The sequence below is a fragment of the Lactuca saligna genome, chromosome 6 (genome assembly GCF_052625555.1).
Source record: "Lactuca saligna cultivar CGN05327 chromosome 6, ASM5262555v1, whole genome shotgun sequence".
Taxonomy (NCBI): domain Eukaryota; kingdom Viridiplantae; phylum Streptophyta; class Magnoliopsida; order Asterales; family Asteraceae; genus Lactuca; species Lactuca saligna.
Window position 1 is genome coordinate 112,235,915 of NC_136422.1, and position 11,223 is coordinate 112,247,137.

The window sequence follows — 11,223 nt, forward strand, 5'->3', positions numbered from 1 at the left end:
TCTAACTTTGAAACATTTCCAGATTCCATTTTGACTATCACTTTTGAACAACAGTTGCCTCCTTACAGATTATGTCAATATAGTCCTTCCAGAATTATCAGTATACTTCCAACTGTCCTTGAGTAACCAATCTTTGGTAAACCTTAGATTGTCCTCGATAATTGTTTAATTCTTTTAGTCATATCCAGTTCTAAACCTATTCCCTTCTTAATGCCCCAAGCATTTGGAAAATTTTAGAAAGGATGAATATAGCACATGTAATTGATCCTATATCCAAAGCAAATGGGACACGATTCATGATGTCTCACATAAAGACTAAACCAGTCTTTTGCTATAACATTTCCATTTCTATTTGCCAAGTTCAGATTATGAAAAGGGATGCCGTAATCATAATCGAATTTAAGAACGCAAATAATGGACCCATATACAGAATTTCCTTATGTTAACCCATTCCAACATGAAATTCATGTATATTTCCTTGACTAAATGATTAAAAGCTCACGATCTAAGCTTATAGATTTGAGATGAAGTATAATTTCCTCTCCCTTAATTATAGCAAAACAACTTTTCCCAATTGAAACCTTTTGTTTTCTATAATTAACATTGCTAACTTGCAATACTTATCATAATTATCATGCTCCCACTAACATGATGATTATTAGCATAACACTTATGCTCCCACTAGCTTTGACATGTACCCAGAAATCAACTGAACTTCTAGAATTCAATACTTTATTGACTTTGTTACCAAAGTTCAGATTTCTGATACTAGATTGCCTTGATAAGACTTTATCAATATCATACACCTCTCTTAGATAGCTCACATGTGTGTCTAAACAATTATGAAGAGGGATGCCGTAATCATAATTGTTGGGTCAAAATATGGTTTATACTTTACTTTTCTGGGCATTGTATTTTTGTGTAATAATTGTGGAGTTTTCGGCCTAGTTTACGGCTGAGTTTACGGCCGTAAACACCTTACAGCCGTAAACCCATTTACGGCCCATGTCCACCAAGCCCATATCCAACATGTATAAATAGAGGTGTTAGGGTGTGGAGTAGAGATTGATGAACACTAGTAGTTTTACGGCCAGAGAGAAACGGGAGCTTTATGTGTGTGTGAATCTCGTGTATCCGGATTTTAATTCATATCATTAATACAATCGAGATTCATCTTTTTCTTCTTCTCATTCTCTTTTATTTCATCTGATATCATCTGTTTGATTGGGATTCCGCACCATCAAACGGATTTGACTGATACACAGGCAAATTAGGGACTTTACAATTGGTATCAGAGCCAAGTTGTATCAGTCAAAAAGATTTATTTTTCATCCAAAAATCGAATACTCTGTGTTTACGGTCCAAGCTTACGGCCGTAAACTCCGAGTTCTTGGACCGTAAACTCTATTTGGGGCATTATTTTATCTTATTTTCTAGATATTTTTACGTTTTTGGATAGATCTCGCAAAAATAAGGGGGGTTTGTTCTTTGTGTTTTTCATAAAAAAGGGTTTTTGATTGAGTTTTGGAGCTTCAAAGTCGAATTTTCACGTAATCTGGAAGAGTTTACGGCCGGAAACTGTTCACGGCCGGAGTTTACGACCGGAAGCTGTTTACGGCCGGCAGCGGCATTGGTGTTTGCGGCTAGGGTTTCCGAGCTTGCGGCTCAGGGTTTGCGGTCGGCTTGTCTGCGGAGATTTCGGCTCGGCAGCGGCTTGCGACTAGGCGGCTTACGGATCTCGGCTTGGTGAATCGCGGCTCGGTAGCTCGGCTCGGTGAAAGAGGGCTCAGCTCAGCAGCTCGCGTTAGTGCCTTGAAAATCGAAAGGGTTTTGGGGGTTGCCGGGGTTCAAACCCGGGACATCTAGTTCATAAGGCAGCCACTTAACCGAGTCGACCAACTGATTGCTTGTTCCATTCCTTCGAAAATTAAAATATAACCCGTTTTTCTCGGTACCAATTTCACATTTTTAACCCTTTTTACCCCAAAACTCAATTCCTTTTAATTTTAAATTCCTCTTTCATATAAAAAAAAAATTAATAATAATAATAAATTGTTTTTATTTTTTATTTTTCACTTTCTATTTTAAATTTTGATTTTGACTTTCAAGTTTGACCTTTGATTTTAAAACTTGACTTTTTCGTTTAACCTTTAAAATTTCAAATTTAACTTTTCGGTTTGACTTTTAAGTTTGACTTTTCAAGTTTTGACTTTTGAGTTTAATTTTTAAAATTTGACTTTTAAGGTTGACTTAAAAAAAAAAAAAAAAAAAGCCATTTTAAATTTTACGTTTGCTTCTAGTTGTTTTTTTAATTAATTGATTTTAAAGTCTACAAGGGGTTTGAAAACATGAAAGAGAGTCGTCAGGATATGTTAAGACAAAATTTCAACTTTTTCGATAATATCCCTGGAGAAAACCTCGAAACTCAGTTACAGCGATTCACTACACTTACTACTGAGATGAATATAGCCGGGATCTTCTTGACTAAGTCCGAGATCAACAAAAAGCTGTTGAATTCACTTCCGAAATCGTGGGATATGAACGTGGCTGACATCAAGAAGACAAAAGATCTCAATCGTCTTAGTCTGGCTGATGTAATTAAAGAACTTAACGCTTTGAATTGTCGAAAAACAATGAGTTCAGCAAACCTTCCGGTTAATGAAGTGTCGTGTTCTCATTCATATGAAGTTTCATGTTCTTAATCATGTGAAGATACGATTAAATTTCTTCGGGAACAAATTGATTTATTAAAAGGGGAAGTTGAGGACCTGAGATATAAAGGATATCAACTCAGGAAAGGACAGAAACCCCTGAAGGCTGAGTTAGAAGCTAAAACCAAGGACTTTAGGAAACTTCAGGAAGACTACAGTAACAAATGTGAAAACTATAATTATGTAGTCAAACAAAATGCTGAGTTAGTGGCTGAAGTTGAGTCTTTGAAAGGAAAGTTTGAAACTGCCAAACTTGATGTTAGAAAATATGATTTCTCAAGTGAGGTGGTTGCAAATATGATAGACCAAAGCATGCAGTTTAAAAGGAATCAAAACAAGGGTCTAGGGTATGATAGTGTACATCCTCCTTTCAATCATAACTACACATCCATCCCTATGAAACAAGAAGAAATTGACAGGGAGGCACATCTTAAATACGGAAAACCAGTTGGATTTGTGTCAGGAGGGGTTATTAATGTTGATAATACTGATGCTTCTGTTACATGTGCAGGTAAAGTAGCAAAGGATGAGAACAAGGAGAACAATATTGAACAAACCGATGACTCCTTGAACTCTGAATCTGTTGCTTTGAACTCAACTGCTTCTGATCAACCTGCAGTTGAAAAATACAGGCCTCCAATTCCAGTGCAACAGAGTTCTTGTGGCAAGTGTGCATGTGAGGACAACAAAAGACAAGGCAAAGATACGCCACCAGGGGCAGGAAAAGATAACTTCACAGTGAAGAAAAAGACTTGTTTTCACTGTGGAACACCTGGACACATTGCCCGAAATTATCCAAATCGCGCATACGTTCCTTACTATGCGCAAGGCTGGCAAAACGCGCCAAGAGGGAGATACTCCAAAAGAAACCCCTCAAGGTCATGTTCAGACAATGCTGACTGGAACGCGCAGAAGGCCAAGAATTCAACTCCCAAGGCCAAGCATCCAACTCCCAAGGTCAAGCATCCAACTCCCAAGAACAAGAAGGGAATGTTGACCCAGAAGTCTAGTTTAAGAGATGCTCCAGTGAAACAAAGACCGGTTAGGTCAAAGTTATCTCGGCAGTCGGCTTCAAGTGCTAAATCAAGTGCCGAGGCACCCATCAGATCGAAAAAGAAATGGGTTAAACCCAACTACAAATGGGTTCCAAAGGCTCACTCTCCCAAATCTCCTAATGCTTCTAACGTTTCTACATCTTCTATTTCTGATAAACAGGATATGTCATGGGAGAGAGTATCGTGCGTGGATGACAAAGGTCGACCCAGTTTCAAAATGGACTGGGTTCCAAAGACCAACTAATCCCGCTCTATGTCGGAGCAGCTATGGAGGCATATCATCAGACTTCGGTTTATTGGTAGTGGCTGTTCCTGGCACATGATAGGAGACATCTCTCAACTGTACAACACTCAGAACATTGTTTGGGAGAATGTGTCCTCTGCGGGAAGGGAAGAAAAGAAGTGATCACTCACGAGGTTAGTGTCTAATGACGTAAAGAATTTTCGGATCTGTTCTGAGATTACGCATGCTATTCTCAGACCTTCTGGATGCAAATTCAATCGGTGACTTACGGTTTGCGTTTTCTTCTCTATATTCCTAAGTTTTTCTTAACCTGATTCGTTTTAAAGACTAATTTTTGTTTTAGGATAGTTTAAATTTGCGCATTTACTTTCGTTTCTCTCCTATGCACAAATTTAGGGGGAGAAATAAAAACAAAACAAAAATTAGAAAATTTTCAAAAATCCAAAAACATCAAAAAATCAGAAAATAAAAAAATTATATTGGTTATGAAATGTGTTTGAGGGAGATGTTTTGGGAAGTGATATTATCTATTGATAACAGGCAATCTGAGTCTGCGTAACGTACCCAAAGTTGAAGGGTCTATGCTCTGACTTGATGCGTCGGTAGGCACGAAAAATTTTAAAATGGACATGACTAGGCAGAGTTGAACTTAGGAAATTTATAGACTTGACAAATCTTGACCTAGTTAGATCCATTCAGCCTGACAATACGACGCTCGGATAGGTTGAGCAGGGAGATATATATGGGAATCTACTCGTCACATTAATTGAACCCGTACTTGGAACCGTGGTTTAACTTTTCCTCGATGTGCGGATTCTGTCCTTAATTCCGGTTGGATGGGGCGACTGGTAAATTCCGATAAATTAGGTCTGTAGAATATCATTTTCTTTCTTTCCGTCTGTTAGTCATATGTTTCACCCTCTGCGTGATTGGAAGAGATCCGACCTGGATTGCAACATATGCAACTCTATCTCTCTGCATGCTATATATGAAATTCTTCTTATATGTTAGCCATATTTTGTCTCCTTTGCGTGACTTCAAATCCGACCTGGTACACAGCATATGCAACCTTCTTCTTCTCAACCCCTCTAAAGTACTAAGTAATAGAATTCTGAATCTATTCTCTCTCTGAATGGTTGTCTGCTCACCCGGTGTAAGGAGTACTCTGGAAGTTCTTGATGGCTGGGGCATATCAGGAAGTGGGAAACACGTTCCAGTACACTTAAAATTGAACACTCAAAGATTGTCTATAGATCTCGCTGCTTAATTTAGGTGGACAACAATATCTCTGGTCGTCGTCAGATGAATGGACCTTAAGTTATAGTATCTAAGGAATTAGGATCAGATATAAATTTTAGGTTTTTAAGTTCATCATGTCTTGTATGAAATAGTATGTCCTAAATCAGTCACAATTTTTCGTGTTTAAGTGGACAACAATACCGACGATCGACCAGACAAAGATGTGAATATTGAAGGTACCGACAAGTGGATAAAGGTTGTCTAAAAACTTTGATCCCAAATCACTCTTAAAGTTAGATATCATTTTATTTTTGTTAAATTTGTCATAGTTTCTTCTAATTTAAATATTAGGGGAGAATTAAAAATTAAAAAAAAAAATCAAAAAATTAAAAATCCAAAAATAGTGTTATTTCTGTTTTATTTCTTGTTCAGAAAAATCAAAAATCCAAAAATATTTTTGTTTCTATTTTAATTTGTGTGCTAAGTTTTCTTTTAGTTTTGTTTTTGTCTTGAAGAGTAATTTCAGGTATAGATAAGACTCATGGAGTTTGTGTTGAAGATTTCTGAGGCAAAGGCTTCGTCCGTGAGCATCGAAGAATTCGCATTCGAAGGAGCAAGAAATGAAGATTATTCTTTCAAACATTCAATCCTTCAACCCCAAAAGCAAGGTGAAGCTGCAATTGAAGATTATGTGACGGATTGCATTGAAGCCTCCTCAATCAGTCTGCTGCTATCGGTGTACCTGCTGAAGTGATCTAGAAGTTTAGTTCTCTCTGATGTTCTCTTTGAAGATTCTCAAGCTGAAAGCACTATCTTCCAAGAATCAGTACGTCCAGCCTCCTCACCCAATGTGCGTTCAATGCCAAATTCTGAAGAAAACCTCAAGTGCTCAAGATGAATTCATTCATTGAAGATTCATATGTTCATCCTGATGCTGTGAAGAAATCGAAGGTTAAAGCTGAAGCCAAGTTCCCAATGAAGATTATCAAGAAAGCCAGCTAATTTTTAGGGGGAGCTTGTTGGGTCAATTAAGAAAAGAAAGCTATAAACCAAGGGGGAGATTGTTGGGTCAAAATATGGTTTATACTTTACTTTTCTGGGCATTGTATTTTTGTGTAATAATTGTGGAGTTTTCGGCCTAGTTTACGGCTGAGTTTACGGCCGTAAACACCTTACAGCCGTAAACCCATTTACGGCCCATGTCCACCAAGCCCATATCCAACATGTATAAATAGAGGTGTTAGGGTGAGGAGTAGAGATTGATGAACACTAGTAGTTTTACGGATAGAGAGAAACGGGAGCTTTATGTGCGTGTGAATCTCGTGTATCCGGATTTTAATTCATATCATTAATACAATCGAGATTCATCTTTTTCTTCTTCTCATTCTCTTTTATTTCATCTGATATCATCTGTTTGATTGGGATTCCGCACCATCAAACGGATTTGACTGATACACAGGCAAATTAGGGACTTTACCATACTGTTTAGACCTTTTGTCATTCCCACAATTGCTATCTACTCAAAATCTACATAGTGAAAGAGTTTCCTTACCATCATTTTCATGAATCGAAGAGCAACCTTATGACACTTAGATTTAATGGTGTATGTGTTCTTATCCATGTGAATTGTCAAAACCATAGTCACAAGACAAGGATAATGACAAATCCAAACTCATATGGACTAAACTCAATCTTAACTTCTTGCCACCTGGCAGCTCAAGGGCCTGCCATTGCTTCCAAGTTGTTGTGCAACACATTGAGAACTCTAAGAACTCATATGCAAAGCCAACTTTAACTGGAATGGGCACAGAATATGTCAACATGATAGGTTATAAACCTCACGCCGTGTGCTAGTAAAGAACTTCATGTTCTATTCTTGATTAGTTCTTGAGACTTTCAAGACCTTTAAGACACCCAGTATCCTCTTGACCTATAAGACTCCCTTGTCAAACATCCAAGAGATAGTGTGGATTCTAACCAAGACAAACACTTCACACAATTGGCCTAAGTTGGTCTTTGTTTTATCCAAAACATCACAACTTACCAATTTCAAATGTACAAGAGTAGAAAACTTTTACTCTTACATTTGAAAAGTGTTTTAAACCTTCTTTGAGACATGTCACTCAAGTTACAATCTTGGAGTATGACTCTAAGAATTGTTTTTGGAACGAAGTATGAATCATCTTCTTGATTTAACCACTTCAACAATTCATATTTCCTCTTCTTAGCTATAAGAAAGCACTTAGAGGATTAATTGTGATAAGGTCTCTAAATCATTAGGATGATCATAAAAACTGATATGAAAGTACTCTCCCATCTTTTTAGATTTGAGAAACTCTATCATTCTACCTAATTTGATTCTTCTTATTCGCTATGCCTTACATTGGAACCTTTTTCCAATGTCTCAGAATTACACTTAAGCTTGTAAGTATAACCATATTTACTGAACTTTAGTAAATTATGATGAATAATCTTATTGATCTTTTGTGGTGGAGTTGACCAATGCATAAGAATGTGTGCTCGACCCCTTAGTCCTTTACTTGACTCACACATCCATGTGAACACGTAACTAGTCTTAATTTTCCAATACTTGAAAGTTCTCATTCATCATGCTATACAACTTGCATGATTCCAAATTCCGGTCCAATTGAGACTTGGGTGATGAGAATCTTTCCTTATTTGGTAAATTTAGACATTACCACAAATGAAGGAATCAATTTCATATTTCCACTCTTGCTATTAATGGAATCATATAAGTAACAATTTTCCCTCAAATGCCATTGTAAGGTTATTTTAAAATAAATAAAATCAAAAATCTTCTTTTATTTTAAAACTATGCGGAAAAACTTATCCTTACAATCCATATGAAAACTTGTTGTTATCTATTCCTAAGCAATATCTCATAACTCCTAAGAAGTAGCTCAAGAATCTGATCTTCAAACTACGCGATAGAAATCCATCTATGTGATCAGATTCAGCGTATTCTTTCTTTAAGTTTCTTCACTTTTCTTTGATGCTTAAAACATTACCATGTGACCCAGTCACATCATGTATCAGGAATCTCATAATAGAAACTTAACAGAGTTAGATAGTGGACTTTACCTGAAGTAGAGTCAAACTTGTTGACTTTAACCTCCTTAGGTAAATTTGGCAGCTTCGCAACCAATGCCCCTTCCTTTGGAAATATAAACATATGGACCCTTTGATAATGGTACACGGGACTATCACAGACTTAGCTTTTCTCTTTACCATTTGGTCAACCGAGTTGACTATGGCCGATTCCTTTCCATTGGGAAGAGAATGCTTTTTTTGGATTTCCTGTGTCCCCATTGTCAATGTCCATCAAGTTTTAAGTAAGTTGATCATAACAAATAGATAAGATCATTAAGGGTCATGTCATAGTCTGTTTCATAGGTGTCCCAAAGGAACTCACTATGTGACTTAGAAAGTGATTGAACCACCAACTTTCTCAAGACTTTGACACCCAACTCTCCCGACTTGTCAATATGTGACTACATCTCCAAGATGTGACCACACCTAGACCTTGCCTTGCCAATAGGGCTTGAGTGATCTTAAACTTTTCAAGAACTTGTGGGTTAGGGAGAATAATTGGAGGTGGTGAAAGAAGTATGATTTCCAAGGGACATCATCTTCATTAGGAAAGTTTGTTTCAAGAGATTTGGGAAGATCATAAATGTCTAAACTAGACATCTTTTGGGAGATATTCAAGATAGTTGATTTAAAGTCCTTAATATGACACCCAATATGAAATATTAAGGCTAGGACCCAACAAACTATTTTATAACTTAGAAGAGGGATGCCGTAATCCAAGCTATAAAATATTTGAAGGTAGGTGAATGACGATTCACAAATTTCCACCATGAAAAACGAAATAATAATTAGGTTTTAATTGGTTTTGAAACTCCTAGATCTTTTAGATTCATTGAACTGTTCAATGGCATGTTTCAATCTCGAGTGTGCCCTTCAGGTTTTGTGACTGGGATGTCGAGGATCACAAAACAAGGTGTGAAGTAGCCATGCAAATTACTTGACACCCTTAAGTGTTTACCCCTCAATCGATGTGCCGGTTAACCACACACGCTCCATCGATACTATAATAAACATTAAGCTACCCTTTGCCTACCTTGTTAAATACGAGTTAGTATGTCGGTTAACCACACACGCTCCGCTAACCGACTTAAACAAAGTGCAAAGTGTAATTTCATGGATTAGCACATTATTCACATTTTCCTAAGTAACTAAGATTGGGTATTTATAAAAGGTTTAGTTACTTAGTATTTATCATTAATACTTTTAATGAAGGGAGAATTATAGTCCTTGTCCTACCCATTCGGCTAACGACCCTCCACCAGTCAAGGAAGCGGTGGGTGAGAGTGGAAACCCATTAAACTACCATTTTATAGGCTGTAACCTTATACCCCCCTTATAGATCGGCTTCGTGAATGAGGCCTACTAACGGTAAGACTGACTTTACTCTTATACATACATATATATATATATATATATATATATATATATATATATATATATATATATATATATATATTATTAGCTTATAATATTATAAATATAAGGGTTGAATTTTAACTTTTAAAATTCTAAGGTCTAGTTTGGAATTAAAGTATACATGGGGGTAACTTTACAAATTTCAAAACTTGAGGACAATTTTTTGAAACCTTTCAAAACTCTTGGATTTTTCATAACTTATGAGTTTAATTAAGGTTTAATGAAAAAACAATCAAGTTCCATAACTTGAGGACAAGTTATGGAAGACATTAAATCATTTAATGATGACATTAAAAATAGAGACTCTTCTATTTTCATAACCTATGAGTCTTAATGACACTTTAAAAAGAAAAACTCTTCACTTTCCATAACTTGAGGACAAGTTATGGAGTTCATAAAAACCATTAAGATCAAATATTCCAATTAACACAATAATCAAATAATTTTCCTATGATCTAGATTAAACTCATAAGTAAAGATAATTCATATCAACAATTTTCAAGAAATTAGATAATCATATAAACTAATACAAATCTTGAAACTTTGATAATTATCCTTTGAAGACTCTTGGACTTCATAACCTAAAGAGTTAATAAATGAGACATTTCACATCCATAACTTATGGAAGTTTCAAAACTCTTAAGATCATAACTTAAAAAAAAAACTTTTGAGTTACAAAATTTTATGACAAAATTTGTAATTCCTTAAAACCACTTAGATCAAACTTTTAAAACAAATAAAATAATCATATCATTCTATCTTTTAATACATTGATCTAATTCAACTCTTGTAGTAAAGTGACTCAAATTTTACAAATTATTAGTTTTTCATAAAATCAAGTAATTATCAGAAAATTTGACAAACTTCATGTTTTCTTTTCTTTTTTTTTCATCAACTTGACAAAAAAAATATATTTGCATCAAATATAGTAGAAAACAACCCATGGCTCTGATACCACTGTTGGGTTTTGGTATAATACAACATCCTATGGTACACATACAACCCTAAATACCTTGGATCTATGTTTTCACTAAATATACATGCAAATGGTTTCCAAGGCATTAAACTTATAACTAGCATGTATTTGACATAAACTATATAATATACTAGTTAGGGAAACATACCTTTTATGTGGCTTGAAGTGTTGATGTATTTGGCCTTAAGAGCTTAGCACCAATAGTATGAAATGCCTCAAATGAAATCACAACACACCTAGGACAAAGGTGGCTCTTGAGAGAGAATTCCATGCACCAAAGCACCTCCATATTTCTCTAAGAAAAGAAGTCGTGATTTTGGCTATGGAGTAACCTATTTATATGTAGGATTCCAAGGGTCATGGGTATAACCCATAATCCATACCCATGGGTTTTATGATCCATGGTTCATGTGGCCCAACTCTTTATGTATCCATACATAAACTTGGTCCAACATGGATCGTAAGCCCACC